Below are 16257 nucleotides of genomic sequence, written 5' to 3' on the forward strand. Positions count from 1 at the left end.
GGAATCACCTACTACCATCAAGCAAGCTCAGGCACTGAATGGACGCCTAGTCGCACTTAACCGCTTTTTGTCAAACCATGCGGATAGGTCGTTCCCATTCGTGTCAACATTGAGAAACTGTTTAAAGAAAACGCACTTCCGCTGGACACCAGAAGCGGAAGCAGCTTTTCAGGAAATTCGGTCGCGCTTGATCGAACTCCCAACGCTCACAGCACCAGAAGCGGGGGAGGAATTAATCATATACCTTTCCGCCACAAATAGAGCAACCGGGGCAGTCCTGCTAGTAGAGCGAAAAGGTATCCAGATGCCTATTTACTATGTTAGCCGTGTCCTAACAGACGTAGAAACCCGGTACTCTACCCTGGAAAAATTAGTCTTAGCACTTGTACAGGCTTCACGCAGGCTAAGAAGATATTTCCAAGGTCACCCAATCACCATTCTCACCAACTTCAAACTTGCAAACGTTCTAGACAAACCCGAGTTATCGAGACGTCTAGCCAAACGGGCAATTGAGTTGGGGGAATATGCGATAAAATACAAGCCGAGACCAGCCATAAAAGGCCAAGTCTTGGCCGACTTTATTGCAGAAGTCCCCGCTTCGCGGGAGAAATAGTGCTAGGAGGAGGCTCAACCCTCCCCAGCACAGGACATCAATGATGTCTGGCGACTCTACGCTGATGGAGCAGCCAGCAACGAGGGTTCAGGCGCAGGGTTGAAACTAACCAACCCAGCAGGCCAAGAATACACTTACGCTATTCGACTGGATTTCCCAAGTACGAATAACGTAGCAGAGTATGAAGCATTCTTGGCCGGGCTGAGGATTGCGCGTAAGATGGGAGTGAAAAACTTGGAAGCCCACGTAGATTCCATGTTAGTAGCCAACCAAATAAACGGGACGTACACGGCCGTGAACGACACAATGGCCCTGTACCTCGCACAGGCAAAAACCCTTATGCGCGATTTTAACGATTGTAAAGTCATATACGTCAAGCGTAGCGAAAACAAATCTGCGGATGCGTTAAGCAAGCTTGCATCGTTAGCCTTCACCCATTTGGGTAAGGACATCCGCATTGAACTCCTTGGAGCACCATCAGTCCCGCACAAGGAAATTTGTGTCATCCAAACCGGCACAGAAACGTGGATGAAAAATCGCGCCGTAAAATCCGCACCCACGCGCCTGAAAAAGCGTCTGGAATGACCATATACTGTCACGTCGTCATAACTTCCTGCACGTCCTGAAACTGTCAGAAGAAACCGTCGGACACTAACTTCCCTTCAACAGTTTGGACTGTTCTTATCCTTTCACCAACTCTTCGAATTTCAAAGAAATTCAAAAAGATTCAAAGATTCAAAAATAAGAGGGAATATACCCCCTTACCTTGGTATCCAAGAAACCGTAAGACAACTGCGGGTACAGTGTTAAGGCGAAACCCTTCACATACCTAGCACCTGCATGGAATTGAAGCCAAGAATACCTTGGAAGTAAAGAAACTATAAGACGAGTGCGGGTATAGTGTCAAGGCGAAACCCTTCACATACTTAGCACTTGCAGGGAATTGAAACCAAGAAGGATCTTCTGGACCGTGCTTGCGGAAAGAGAAATAGCACCTCCACATAGCCGGAACGTTGAGAACTACCTTGTTTGAAACTTCACGGCGGAATTGGTGGTTTAACATAACTGATCACTATGTCCGAAACTACCAAAAATCTCGTGAAGAATCTATGCAAGTGAAACTCAACGCTCCCGATGTGCGAAGGGGTTAAACACCTACCCACATCACAACCAAAGATCAGGCAGAAAAGTCGGGAATTTATGCTAGTGACATTAGGAAAACCGCGGGAAGAATCCCCACGGAAAACCTAAAAACTAAAAATTCTTTTCAAAACCCCTTGCTTAAGTCCAAAAGTTCACCTCACTTATTAACAATTCATGAGAAGAACATTGGACTGGGGGGACTTGAAGAGGTAGGTCCCAGCAGAGCCCAGTTGGACCCGCAAGACTCACCTTGAAGAGGGACGTCTGCGCAAGGACCAACTGGTCCCGCAGGACCCACCATGCTCAGAGATGAAGACCTTACGCGCAGTACGCCAGCTGTTCCCGCAAGAAAAGCCTCCCAATGGTGAAGTACCCCGCCTGTTCCCGCAGCTGCGGATATTAGCCATCAGGGAAGGCTACCCGCACTAATAGCAAGGCTACACGCACAAGGCACTAACTCAATAATTCAGTGTCACCTGAAGGAATGAGCAAGGCGGGAATACTCCCGCCCAAATGAGCCAGTCCGTACGCTTCTGGAAGGTCTTTTGTACTATACCTGCCAAGGTATGGACAAAATAGACAAGATCTGACCAGAGCAGCCCATGAACCAATCACAGGGTGACAGCTCATCGACAACAGTACGAGGAGCACGCTCTAGTACAAAATGTCACTATCAGCCGCTGCCTACTCACCAACCCTTGTCGTGGCACGTACATAGCCTGCCGTTGGTGGAAAAGGAACAGTACACAGCCGGCGGAAAAGGATTAGTACATAGCCGGCGGAAAAGGAACAGTACACAGCCGGCCTTTTCACTATCAGCCGCTGCCTACCCACCAACCAGCATGGCACGTGCGTAGCCCACAGTTGGTAGAAAAGGAATATTATACAGCTGGCTTGTAACACCCCGACCAAAGGCGGATTATACATCGGGGCGCCACATATTGTTTCATTACTCGTGACACTATTAGGTGTCAATATTTAATAAATACATTTATTCGTGCACGCGCAAGGTAAACACAAGATAGCATAAAACAACAATAATCAATATATTATAAGGCAGAATATTCGAACAACAATAACTTGTCTTGATACATTTTAATCTAGGTCCAAAAGTAAAAAAAAAACGTCCTACGTGTCCACAAGCTCCAAATGTAGCTACAGCAAACCTGAACATGTGTTAAAATAAAACGTCAAACACTTGCGTGTTGGTGAGAAATCAAGTTTAATACAATACATAGGTAACAATAAATCTGCGCGCAACACGTGTATGTCTGGTGTTTAACAAGGGTGCAATCAGATTGTGATCAAGCCTAAATAGATCATAGCTCATAGTTCATAGTTCAATCCGTGCTCCCAATTGAGCACAAAAACGAGAAAACATCTGTGCAAGTGTAAACAAAGAAAACCGTAAACGATAGGTCTCCCGTGTTCATCTAATGGATCCATGAAAACTTCGGAATAGGCCGAACAAAGCGGTTAATGATACACACATACAAATAAACAGCCAAGTAAACGTCCTCAACACATGGGATACTGCGCGACTAAAGTTCATAAACAAGTTTAAGACTCTAAGTTTGTACGAACACATGAACATCCCAAAACATTAAAAGCAAAAAGGGATTAGGTACGAGATTACTCACATGATAAACGATGCGGTGTAAGATAAAGCAAGAATCAACTTTAAACAAGCACAAGTTAACCTATAAATAAGATTATTGTTTTAATGATTTGTTTTAAGTCTTGATATAAGTTAGCATAATTAATAAGTAAATTATTATATATAATATATATATTACCGGAAAAGCAGGACAGAACAGGGAGGAAGACGGAGGCAGAGAGGGAGGCGGCAGAGAGAGCAAGGAGAACAGGAGAGATTAAGTGTTTTGTGTGTGTAGTGTTAGGAAAAATAATACTATTATTTATAGGGAAACCCTAGGAGACACAATCCCTAGAAAAGGGGAAAAGATCTCAAAAAGCAAAAGATTCCAAAAGCAAAAGATATCAAAAGATATGGCAGCAGGGAAAAAGAGAAAAAGCTGACAGGTTAACAGTAAAAAGGCATGGGCGGTTCAGAAAAAGGTACTGGTCAAGCATGGAAAAAGCAGATCTCAAAAGATAATGTCAGTCACTTTTTCTGCCAACCAATGGGGTTGGTGCGCATGCTGCGCCAAAAGTGGCTTTTCAGACATAAAGCAGATTAGGTCAACAGCACAAAAGATAAGACAACACAAAAGCAACGGCTAGATTAAACAGAAGAAAACTCAAAGGGTTTAGCGCGAGAAGGCTGGAGCGCGAAGGCAGACACAGAAGGTCAAGAGAGCGCGAGCGCGAAGGCAGACGGAACCAACCTTAACGCGTCGCGGAAAGAACTACATTTCTAAGCGCGCCGCGGGAAGAATCACATTTCTTAGCGCGCCGCGGGAGGAACTAAAATTCCTAGCGCGCCGCGGGAAGAACTATAATTCTTCGCGCGTCGAGGGATGAACTACGATTCTTAGCGCGCTGCGAGAAGAACTACAAATCCTTAGCGCGTCGCGGGAAGAACTACCGTTCTTAGCGCGCTGCGAGAAGAATTACAATTATTAGCGCGCTGCGAGAAGAGTTCGTCTCGCGTATCGCTGAAACAGGTGGTCTTCACGCAGGATTCCTTGTAAGGGGTCTGGCGCGTGGAGCTGCGCAAACAACCTTAGGCGGGAATGAACAAAGGACAAGCAAAGAGTTAGAAGAAAAAGAGGGAAACAAGGCGTAAGGGCGGGACGGCGACAAGAAGGAAAAGAAGGCGGAAAGAGAGAAGGAGAGGGACGGGACGGCGGAAAGAAAGAGAGAGAAAGAGGCGGGAAGGAAAATATATATTATTATTAAAAGTAAAATATAAGTATAAATAAATATTAAATCATAAAAGAAAGAGATCGGGTCAGAGAAACGGGTACCTGGGTCGGGTCGGATCGGGGCAGATGTCACAGTCTCCCCTACTTTAAGAAATTTCGTCCCGATATTTATCTCGAAGTAAGTTGCGCAGAGAACAGGTGCGGGTACTTGATCTTCATTTGATCTTCCCTTTCCCATGTAAACTCGGCTCCGCGCTTGGACTCCCAGCGAACTTTCACGATAGGGATACGACTGCGCTTGGTTTGCTTAACCTCGCGATCCATAATCTCAACAGACTTCTCAACGAAATGCATAGATTCATCAACTTGAACTTCATCAAGTGGAATGTGAAGGTTCTCGTCAGCTAAACACTTCTTGAGATTGGATACATGGAACGTTGGATGCACATTACTGAGCTCGGGCGGCAGGTCAAGTCTGTAGGCAACTTTTCCTACACGCGCGAGAATCTTAAATGGTCCAACATATCGAGGAGCAAGCTTACCTTTCTTCCCAAAGCGGACAACACCCTTCCAGGGCGACACTTTGAGGAGAACAAGATCACCAACTTGAAATTCGAGAGGCTTCCGCCTACGATCTGCGTAACTCTTCTGTCGGCTTCTGGCAGTCAGCAGATGATCACGGATCTTGGCGATTTTATCGGTTGTCTCTTGAACAAGTTCGGGTCCTGTGATTTGAGCTTCTCCCACTTCGCTCCAACAAATCGGGGAGCGGCACTTACGACCGTAAAGTGCTTCAAATGGGGCCATACCAATACTGGAATGATAGCTGTTATTATAAGAGAACTCAATCAAAGGCAGGTGTGAATCCCAATTACCTCCAAAATCAAGAACACAAGATCGGAGCATATCCTCAAGAGTTTGAATAGTTCGCTCAGACTGACCGTCAGTCTGAGGATGATATGCCGTACTCATGTCCAAGCGAGTTCCTAGCGCAGATTGGAGAGATTTCCAAAAGCGAGATATAAAACGGCCATCGCGATCGGATATGATGCTCAAAGGAGTACCATGGCGGCAGACAATTTCCTTGACATAAAGCTGCGCGAGATGCTCAACACGGTAGTTTTCACGAATGGGCAGAAAGTGAGCAGACTTAGTCAAACGATCCACTATTACCCAAATGCTATCATGTTTGCTTGCTGTCAAAGGTAACTTGGTAATAAAGTCCATCGCTACACATTCCCATTTCCACGTAGGAATTTCTGGTTGTTCGAGCAAACCAGATGGGCGTTGGTGTTCAGCTTTCACTTTAGAACAAGTCAGACATTTAGCTACGAACACAGCAATATCCTTTTTCATACCGGGCCACCAATAAGTAATGCGCAAATCCTTGTACATCTTATCAGCGCCAGGATGAATAGAATACCGGGATTTGTGCGCTTCACTCAGGATATCAGCGCGAAGATTCTCATCAAAGGGAATCCAGATGCGATTAAGATAGCAGAGAATTCCACTCAGATTAGGGACAAAGTGCGCTTCCGCGCCACACGCTAACTCGGCGCGAAGGTTACCATTACTGATGGATGCGCGCTGCGCGTCACGAATACGCGATTCAAGGTTGCTTTGAATCGGCGCGAAGTGAAGCTGGGTGCGCGGCAAGATACAGTTAAGTTGGCAGGGTTTTCGGCTGAGCGCATCGGCTACCACATTAGCCTTACCAGGATGATACCGGATCTCACAATCGTAATCGCTGATGAGTTCGTTCCATCGGCGTTGTCTCATGTTGAGTTCCTTTTGATCAAAGATATGCTGAAGGCTTTTATGGTCAGTGTAGAGGATGCACTTAGTACCATAAAGGTAGTGTCTCCAGATCTTCAAGGCAAAAACAACTGCACCAAGCTCGAGGTCGTGAGTTGTATAATTCTTTTCATGAACCTTAAGTTGCCTTGATGCGTAAGCGATAACCTTGCCTCGTTGCATAAGAACACAACCGAGACCTTGGTTGGAGGCATCGCAGTACACGACAAAATCATCATTACCCTCAGGTAGCGCAAGAACAGGAGCTTCACACAACAATCGCTTGAGCGATAGAAAGGCTTCTTCTTGCTTCGAGCCCCAAATATACGGTTTACCTTTGTGCGTTAGAGCTGTTAAAGGCAAAGCGATTTTCGAGAAGTTCGAAATGAAACGCCGGTAATAACCAGCTAAGCCCAGAAAGGAACGGATCTCGGAAGGAGAGGATGGCATAATCCAGTTCTTGATTGCTTCAATTTTGGATGGGTCGACATGAATACCCATCTTGTTCACAACATGGCCAAGAAACTGTACTTCATCAGACCAGAATTCACACTTGGAAAGCTTAGCATAGAGCTGCTCGGTTCGAAGCTTTTGCAACACCAACCGAAGATGTTGCTCATGCTCGGCCTTGGTCTTAGAATACACCAGAACATCATCGATAAACACAATCACGAATTTATCCAAGAAAGGCCTACACACCCGATTCATTAGATCCATGAAAACGGCGGGTGCGTTGGTTAGACCGAAGGACATGACCAAGAATTCAAAATGGCCATAACGAGTTCGAAAAGCAGTCTTCGGAACATCTTCATCGCGGATGCGCAACTGGTGATAGCCAGAGCGGAGATCAATCTTGGAGAAACAAGAGGCACCTTGGAGTTGATCAAAGAGGTCGTCAATACGCGGTAAGGGATACCGGTTTTTAATAGTGAGTTTGTTCAACTCGCGGTAATCAATACACATGCGAAACGAACCATCTTTCTTTTTAACGAACAACACCGGAGCACCCCAGGGCGAAGAGCTAGGGCGGATGAATCCTTTAGCAGTCAACTCTTGAAGTTGGCTTGCCAATTCTTGCATCTCAGCGGGCGCAAGACGGTAAGGAGATTTAGCTACGGGGGAAGCACCAGGGACAAGATCAATACGGAACTCGACTTCACGAGCGGGAGGGATACCAGGAAGATCATCAGGAAAAACTTCAGGGAAATCACGCACAACAGGGATATCGCGAAGCTTCTTTTCTTCAGCAGGTTCGACCACATGGGCTAAAAATGCAATACACTTCTTCCGCATGAGTCTTCGGGCTTCGGCGCAAGACATAAGTTTAAGACCGCGGGAGGGTTTTTCGCCGTAGATGTGAAGATCACCATTTTCTCGAGGTATGCGAATCAACTTCTTGGCGCAAATAACTTCGGCGCGATTCTTCGAGAGCCAGTCCATACCAATGATAACATCAAAGCTTCCAAGAGGCATGGGGATGAGGTCGATCAGAAAATCGTTTTCGTTAAGGTTAAGCGTGCAATCTTTAATCACCGAGTTAATTAAAACAGTTTCACCGTTAGCCAGTTCAACTGAAAAATCTTCTTTTAAGTTATCGCGCGGTCGCGCAAGCTTCTGCTCAAACGCGCGAGAAATAAAACTTCGATCGGCGCCAGTATCAAAAAGTATAGAAGCATAAAATCCGTTAAGCAAAAATGTACCATTAACTACGTCATTATTCGCTTGCGCTTGGTGCGTGGTTATGTTAAAAGCTCGTCCGCGCGTTACTTGGTTCGAAATCTGGTTCACCGGATTCGCTTGCGTAATCTGAACTTGTAGTCTTGGGCACGCGTTCCGGAAATGACTGGGATCACCGCAGTTAAAGCACGATCTGGGTCGTGGGTTTTGGTAGGTTGGTTGTGGATTCTGCGGGTAGACTGGTGGTGTTGGCGCAATTGGGTTGGCGAGAGGGACTCTACAGAATTCGGCAGAGTGACCAACGCGGCCACATCGGTTGCATTGTCGACACGGGGTTTGGGTTGGGTGGTGAAGTCTACAGGTTGGGCAAAAGGGTTGATTTCCTGTGTAAGGTTTCTTAGGTGGCGGGGCAGGGAGTGCGGGATTGGTTAAGGCATAGTTGTGGGCTACAGGAGGTGTTGGGTAGGCTGACAGTGGGTTAGGCGCGTAAACTGGAGGTTGGTAGATGGGTTGCTGGACAATGGGCGGGTTGGTAAGCGCATAGGCTTTGCGCCTGCGCTTGAGGTTGTTACGGTTTGAGGGTTCTGGTTTGGTTTCTGTTGGTTCAGGAACAGTCTTGGTGAGTTTGGTCTTTTCTGTTCCCCGCAGGAACAGGGTTCCTGCTCTGACATGGTTGTCGCTGAGCACAGCGGCCAACTCGATGGCGTCAGAGAGGGTTACTGGGTTTCTGGCCCATACAGAATCTTGAATTTCCATGGGGAGACCCCCAAGGAATTTCTCTATGGCTCGGCGGGAAGGGGTAACAAGGTGAGGGACCAGCAAACTTAGTTCATGGAAACGCGTCGCGTACTCGCGCGCTTCGCCACTGTATTGCTTAAGATTCCAAAATTCTTCCTCCAAGCGCTTAACTTCGTTGGGAGGGCAGAATTCTCGCGTCAGAATTTCCTTAAATTCCTCCCATAGCATGTTGGAAGCAGTTTCTGCGCCACGCGCATGAGCTACTCCATTCCACCATGTAAGCGCTCTAGATTCCAGGACACTAGAAGCATATAGGGTTCGTCTGTCTGAGGGGCATTGGGTGTGGAGGAAAGTGTTTTCTATTTTCTCAAGCCACTGGAGCATCACGGTGGCTCCTTCAAGACCTGTGAACTTTGGAGGGTTACCCGCGTTAAAGGATTTAATGTTGTAACCAGAGGTGTTGGTATTGTTTTGGCTCAAAGCTTGGGCTATTGCGGCGGCCATTTCCTGGGAACGTTGCTGTCTACGCATGCGCGAGGCTTCTCTTCTCTGAAATCGGCGAGATAGCGGAGGCATTCTATAAAAGTTTTAATTTTTGTTAATATCTTGGTTTTATCGCAAAGTATAACCTTATAAAGCTTGGTTTCGCGGAGTCAGTTACTGTCCAAAGTTAAAGTAAAATAAATGACCCTAAATGCAGACTTAATAAAGGTAACAAATTCGAATCAAGAATCGACAATTCATGTATCACCATGACTTTCCGAATTCCCAATTTAAAATATACGAGTAAACGAGTATTGGAGATTGACGATTCATGTATCACCATGACTTTTCAATCTTCAATATAAAATATACAAGAAAATGAGTATTGGCGGTTGACAATTCATGTATCACCATGACTTTTCAAGTCTCCAATCTCAGAACATAATCGTAAATGGAAATTGAAAATCAACTATTCATGTATCACCATGACTTTTCGGATTTTCAAATCCAACAAACGAATATGTAAGTAAAATCAATAAAAATCGAAATTCAACAAGAATCGAAATATCGCGAAATAAAACATAAAATCATATACTTCATAGGCGCGAGCATATTCATAAATAACGAGTAATTAACAATAAGCGCGCAATCATGAGATTTCTCTCATGCGCGAGAAGGGACTCTTAGGTATTCTAGGCCGTTACGTCTAACCACCTATCCTAAAGTCAACGAGCTCTGATACCAATCTGTAACACCCCGACCAAAGGCGGATTATACATCGGGGCGCCACATATTGTTTCATTACTCGTGACACTATTGGGTGTCAATATTTAATAAATACATTTATTCGCGCACGCGCAAGGTAAACACAAGATAACATAAAACAACAATAATCAATATATTATAAGGCAGAATATTCGAACAACAATAACTTGTCTTGATACATTTTAATCTAGGTCCAAAAGTAAAAAAAAACGTCCTACGTGTCCACAAGCTCCAAATGTAGCTACAGCAAACCTGAACATGTGTTAAAATAAAACGTCAAACACTTGCGTGTTGGTGAGAAATCAAGTTTAATACAATACATAGGTAACAATAAATCTGCGCGCAACACGTGTATGTCTGGTGTTTAACAAGGGTGCAATCAGATTGTGATCAAGCCTAAATAGATCATAGCTCATAGTTCATAGTTCAATCCGTGCTCCCAATTGAGCACAAAAACGAGAAAACATCTGTGCAAGTGTAAACAAAGAAAACCGTAAACGATAGGTCTCCCGTGTTCATCTAATGGATCCATGAAAACTTCGGAATAGGCCGAACAAAGCGGTTAATGATACACACATACAAATAAACAGCCAAGTAAACGTCCTCAACACATGGGATACTGCGCGACTAAAGTTCATAAACAAGTTTAAGACTCTAAGTTTGTACGAACACATGAACATCCCAAAACATTAAAAGCAAAAAGGGATTAGGTACGAGATTACTCACATGATAAACGATGCGGTGTAAGATAAAGCAAGAATCAACTTTAAACAAACACAAGTTAACCTATAAATAAGATTATTGTTTTAATGATTTGTTTTAAGTCTTGATATAAGTTAGCATAATTAATAAGTAAATTATTATATATAATATATATATTACCGGAAAAGCAGGACAGAACAGGGAGGAAGACGGAGGCAGAGAGGGAGGCGGCAGAGAGAGCAAGGAGAACATGAGAGATTAAGTGTTTTGTGTGTGTAGTGTTAGGAAAAATAATACTATTATTTATAGGGAAACCCTAGGAGACACAATCCCTAGAAAAGGGGAAAAGATCTCAAAAAGCAAAAGATTCCAAAAGCAAAAGATATCAAAAGATATGGCAGCAGGGAAAAAGAGAAAAAGCTGACAGGTTAACAGTAAAAAGGCATGGGCGGTTCAGAAAAAGGTACTGGTCAAGCATGGAAAAAGCAGATCTCAAAAGATAATGTCAGTCACTTTTTCTGCCAACCAATGGGGTTGGTGCGCATGCTGCGCCAAAAGTGGCTTTTCAGACATAAAGCAGATTAGGTCAACAGCACAAAAGATAAGACAACACAAAAGCAACGGCTAGATTAAACAGAAGAAAACTCAAAGGGTTTAGCGCGAGAAGGCTCGAGCGCGAAGGCAGACACAGAAGGTCAAGAGAGCGCGAGCGCGAAGGCAGACGGAACCAACCTTAACGCGTCGCGGAAAGAACTACATTTCTAAGCGCGCCGCGGGAAGAATCACATTTCTTAGCGCGCCGCGGGAGGAACTAAAATTCCTAGCGCGCCACGGGAAGAACTATAATTCTTCGCGCGTCGAGGGATGAACTACGATTCTTAGCGCGCTGCGAGAAGAACTACAAATCCTTAGCGCGTCGCGGGAAGAACTACCGTTCTTAGCGCGCTGCGAGAAGAATTACAATTCTTAGCGCGCTGCGAGAAGAGTTCGTCTCGCGTATCGCTGAAACAGGTGGTCTTCACGCAGGATTCCTTGTAAGGGGTCTGGCGCGTGGAGCTACGCAGACAACCTTAGGCGGGAAGGAACAAAGGACAAGCAAAGAGTTAGAAGAAAAAGAGGGAAACAAGGCGTAAGGGCGGGACGGCGACAAGAGGGAAAAGAAGGCGGAAAGAGAGAAGGAGAGGGACGGGACGGCGGAAAGAAAGAGAGAGAAAGAGGCGGGGAGGAAAATATATATTATTATTAAAAGTAAAATATAAGTATAAATAAATATTAAATCATAAAAGAAAGAGATCGGGTCAGAGAAACGGGTACCTGGGTCGGGTCGGATCGGGGCAGATGTCACATGGCTGTACCTGCTTGGAAACCTACCTTCGGCTATAAATACTCCAACACCTTGGAACGGTATGATCATCTTACCTTCACTAGCTATTTCTCTCAATATACACTTATATTCAGAGCAATCTAGTCTGATTCTCACGCCGGAGGGTGGTCACAAGGAGGAACCCCCCCCCCTTCTCAGTGACGAGCTCACGGTGTCTGTTTTGCAGGTCATCTGAAGAACATCCATCTTTGCCGGACCTAATCCTAGTGGAAAACATTACTTAGCCCCTAGATCATCCGTAATCTGCCCGGGGTCACTTAGTGTTTCTTCAAACCGCAATCTCTTTGGCACTAAGAAGGTCCAGAACCCCAACCTCAAGTGACCAGAAGCACCAGCACCATTACTTCCCATACTTATTTGGTTTCTCCTTGTGGTCCAGGCTACATATGATCCACGTCTCACCTCCATCCATTGTTACCTCAACACGTGTCACTTTCTTCCCACCCCCTGCACCATTAGTTAATCAACTAATTAATAATCATACCACTTTTCATTCCCAATAACTCAACTTGGATTCTAGTTCTACCATTGACCCTCAACCTCAGGAGACAATAAGTATTAATTTAAGCAAGTTGTTTGAACATATAGTAGTTATTTAATTAATACAGTATATTGTTAAAACTTAAAACACAATTTTTAAATAAAACTATTTAAAGGTATATAATATAGTACATGTAGTGCTTTTAAGTTTTAACCTATTCTAACAAGTTTTTGTCTTTTTTTATGTTAGCTGTTTCTTGCTAATATTATTCATTATTAATAAAACCAGTTCCAACCGACATGTTCTATGTAACAACTTAAAAGTAAGGGTCGAAAACGATGTAACTACGGAATCTTGAGTCTTGACCAACCCATGTATATTAAATTATTAATTACCATTTTGCCTCTGAACATTACAGATCTACAATTATTAAATTACTTTGTGGTACTTGATTCTTCAAGATCCACTTGTTGTTACAGATTCAGTTGATCTTAATAACTATGTAAAATTGTTCTTTTCATTCATAATTAAATAGCTTTCTTTGCAAGCTGCAATATAGACATATAGTACGTGATTAGATTCTATTTTCTCTCAACCTACGTTCTATATTAACCTCAACTTATAAATAAATTGCAATATATATTAAATTAAATGCATAATAATTTTAAATCATACGGTTTTAATGTAGGTAAATAGGATAGGGTATCGCTTCATATCATACCCGTATCAAGTCATTGAATACCCTTTACAAATATTTCAGATTTTCCTACCATACCTAAAATTATCAATATTAACCGATAAAGTAAGATCTTGGAAGACGATTAATACCAGAATAAGCATATCCCCTCAAGGTGTACGGCCTCTGAGTAGTCCATGCGTTAATCGGCAATATCTCCTCGTGGCAGGGTGTTGTAATCACGGAGTTTATGTTAAGCTCGTTGATTATATACTCGGGTTTGTACCACCAACCTACACCACACATACAATATCATCAACATATTTATATATATTTTCCATAAACATAAATAAATCCGAACTCAAAAATATCATATCTCAAATGTTAAGCGTAAATATTATATATTAATTCTATGATTTAGTAACCTTCCGCGTTGGCTAGCTCAGCATCGACGTGTGACGGCAACACACGGTTGTCTTTGTAGTGGTAATAATTCTCGGACGCCGGAGTAGTCACAATAATACGCTTTAACCACTTGACCATCCGACCACCGATGAAGCCCGGAATAACCATTCTCACCGGAAACCCATGATCCGGTAACAACTTCTCCCCGTTTTGCATGTACGCCAATATAATATCTCTCGCCGGATCCATTGCCATCTCGATGCTGATACTGGTTCCGTATTTCGAACCACCGCCTCCAGGAAGATCCTCAGCTCCCTCAAAGCACACGTTCAACGCCCCCTTCTTCCGGCTATAGATCCCGCATCTTTTCAGTATTTGGAACAATGGGACTCCTTTCCAAACCGATGTCGATATCCCGGCAGCGCCCCAGTTGAACCCGATGGTTTGTTTCGTCAAATTCTGTTCCTTGCGCCTGTTCCCAGCGCAAACCAGCGACACTGGGAATTCCCAAGTTGGGAATTCCCTGACCAGCTGGTTCATGGTGAAACGAGCAGGCCGTTTCACCAAGCCGCATATCTCCACGGTCCAGTCGTCCCAACTGGCATTAGGGACTGGACCGTGGTTGCGGACGTAGTGAAGAGGGGCCGGGGTGATGAACCCATGGTGCATGAGTTTATTCAACGGTGGCTCCGAGTTGAACGGGTGCTTACCCGTGAGGCGGACCATGGACGGGTTCCGCTCGATCCATTGGTCCGCAGTGCCAACGTCTCGCGGATCGAAAACCGAGATTTCCAATTCGGAGTTAGACTTCTTAATGGCGTCAGCGTAGTCAACCTCGCCCTCCTCGTCACTCGACTGGTCGTGCACCTTATTCAACGTCGAAAAGTCTCTACTACCGGTGGTAAAGTTGTAGCCACGGATGGGTGAATCGGAACGCTGGTGGTTAGGGCTGAAGGAGCGGGCAACCGTGGTGGCGGATAGACCGGGTTCGTGGCGGAACCGGCGGTTTTCAACGGAGGCCGCCATTTAGTGTTTCAGTCTTCCTATAGGTTTGTATCCGATGTGCCGAGAAAATGAGGCACAACTTTGGCTTAAACAACACACGTACTTATATATATATAGATGCATGAAATATTAAAATATAGGTATAATGGAAAAAGGAAAAAAGAAATCCATAGACTAGTAAAAGATCTGGCTGGCAATTCGTTTAGTTGTTTACACTAGCGAAGTAGTGACGTAATAAAAAGCTTTTTATTAAGTCGTCCACATATTATTATGGTATTTGGAAATAGAAAACGTGTGGACGTTGAGAGATTAGGCAGCTCTTGGGAGAGAAAAAGGCCGAGGAAGTGTGTGGGGAAATAAAAGAAAGCCACAAAATATATGAAAAATGAAAAAGTAATGGTCGCAAAAATGAACAAAGACAACATATCCTCTTAAGAGTACTAGATTTTGTATTCCAACCTTTGCGGCACTCGAATACTTGCTTTTTTAATACACTATATTTCTCTTAAGTGTGATTACAAACATTGTTTTAAAAACTGGTTCAAACCGGCCGGTTGAACTGGTTAAACCGGATTTTGCACAACAAGCCGGTATTTTGAGCCCGATATTTTTGGCTAGTTTGCTAGAACATCGTACCGGCGGTTTTTTTCTAAAATACCGGTTTTACCGGTAAACCAATTTTATGTCCAAGAAATTTTTGATATTTGCGGCCTATATTTTATCAAAATTACGTTTAAACCAATAATTAATATTCAAATGTGTAAACTTTATGAATGTTTTTTTTAAATTGAGTGTTTTGGTATTATTTTTTTTAATATAGATTAACTTTTAGATTATTTTTGGGTTATTTTTGAAGTTAAAGTTGTATTTATAGGAAATTATAAGGTAAACTGTTCAGCCGGTTGAACCTCCAGGTATAACCCGGTTCAACTGGTTGTATCATTTTTTAGCCTAATCCGGTACGTGTAAAAAACCGATTTTTAAAACATTGATTACTAATATATAAATATGAACTTTAGTGTTACAAGTGCTTAATTGGGACACCTTATGGCACTGTATTTGATCATGAATTTTGTTTTTTTTTATTTAGTTAGTTATCAAATTGTAAGCAATGAAAACTGACTAAATGCTATTTTTTTCGTTTGAGTTCCGGTACCATAACGAAGCTGACGAAAACCGACCGAATTCACGTAGACTCGCTGTCTCAACGCTCGGGTTTTACCTGTGCGCAAGTTTACCAATCGACGCCCCCCGCCACCCGACTCCCATCCCCAATTGGCTTTTGGTCCACCTTAATTTATATATATATATATATATATATGTATATATATATATATATTCAATTTTTTTAGCTTCAGTATCGTAACGAACTTAATTGAAACCAACCGAATTCGTGTCGTGTTACCGCCTCAATGCCATGATCGACATCGCTCGAATTTTACCACCACCCGGGTTTGCAGATCAAATAAACATCATTTTAAATATTTTGTTTTTTTTAATATGTTAATCTTTTTATATGATAATTTGACACGTTACTTTTTTGTTTTAATGCTAAAATTTTAT

At 43.5% G+C, this 16257-nt stretch overlaps 1 pseudogene across 1 annotated transcript; it reads right to left on the reverse strand.

The window, feature by feature from the left end:
- Nucleotides 1-12395: 12395 nt before the first annotated feature.
- Nucleotides 12396-14715, reverse strand: LOC143589386 (nitrate reductase [NADH]-like; annotated as a pseudogene). Its single transcript, XR_013145277.1, has 3 exons — nucleotides 13710-14715; nucleotides 13437-13577; nucleotides 12396-12574 (listed from the first exon to the last, which is right to left on the reverse strand). The product of XR_013145277.1 is annotated as a nitrate reductase [NADH]-like (transcript).
- Nucleotides 14716-16257: the final 1542 nt, after the last annotated feature.

Source organism: Bidens hawaiensis, unplaced genomic scaffold, assembly GCF_021521415.1.
Source record: "Bidens hawaiensis isolate Kalapana, Puna unplaced genomic scaffold, B.hawaiensis_p1.1 tig00037449_1, whole genome shotgun sequence".
Lineage (NCBI taxonomy): Eukaryota > Viridiplantae > Streptophyta > Magnoliopsida > Asterales > Asteraceae > Bidens > Bidens hawaiensis.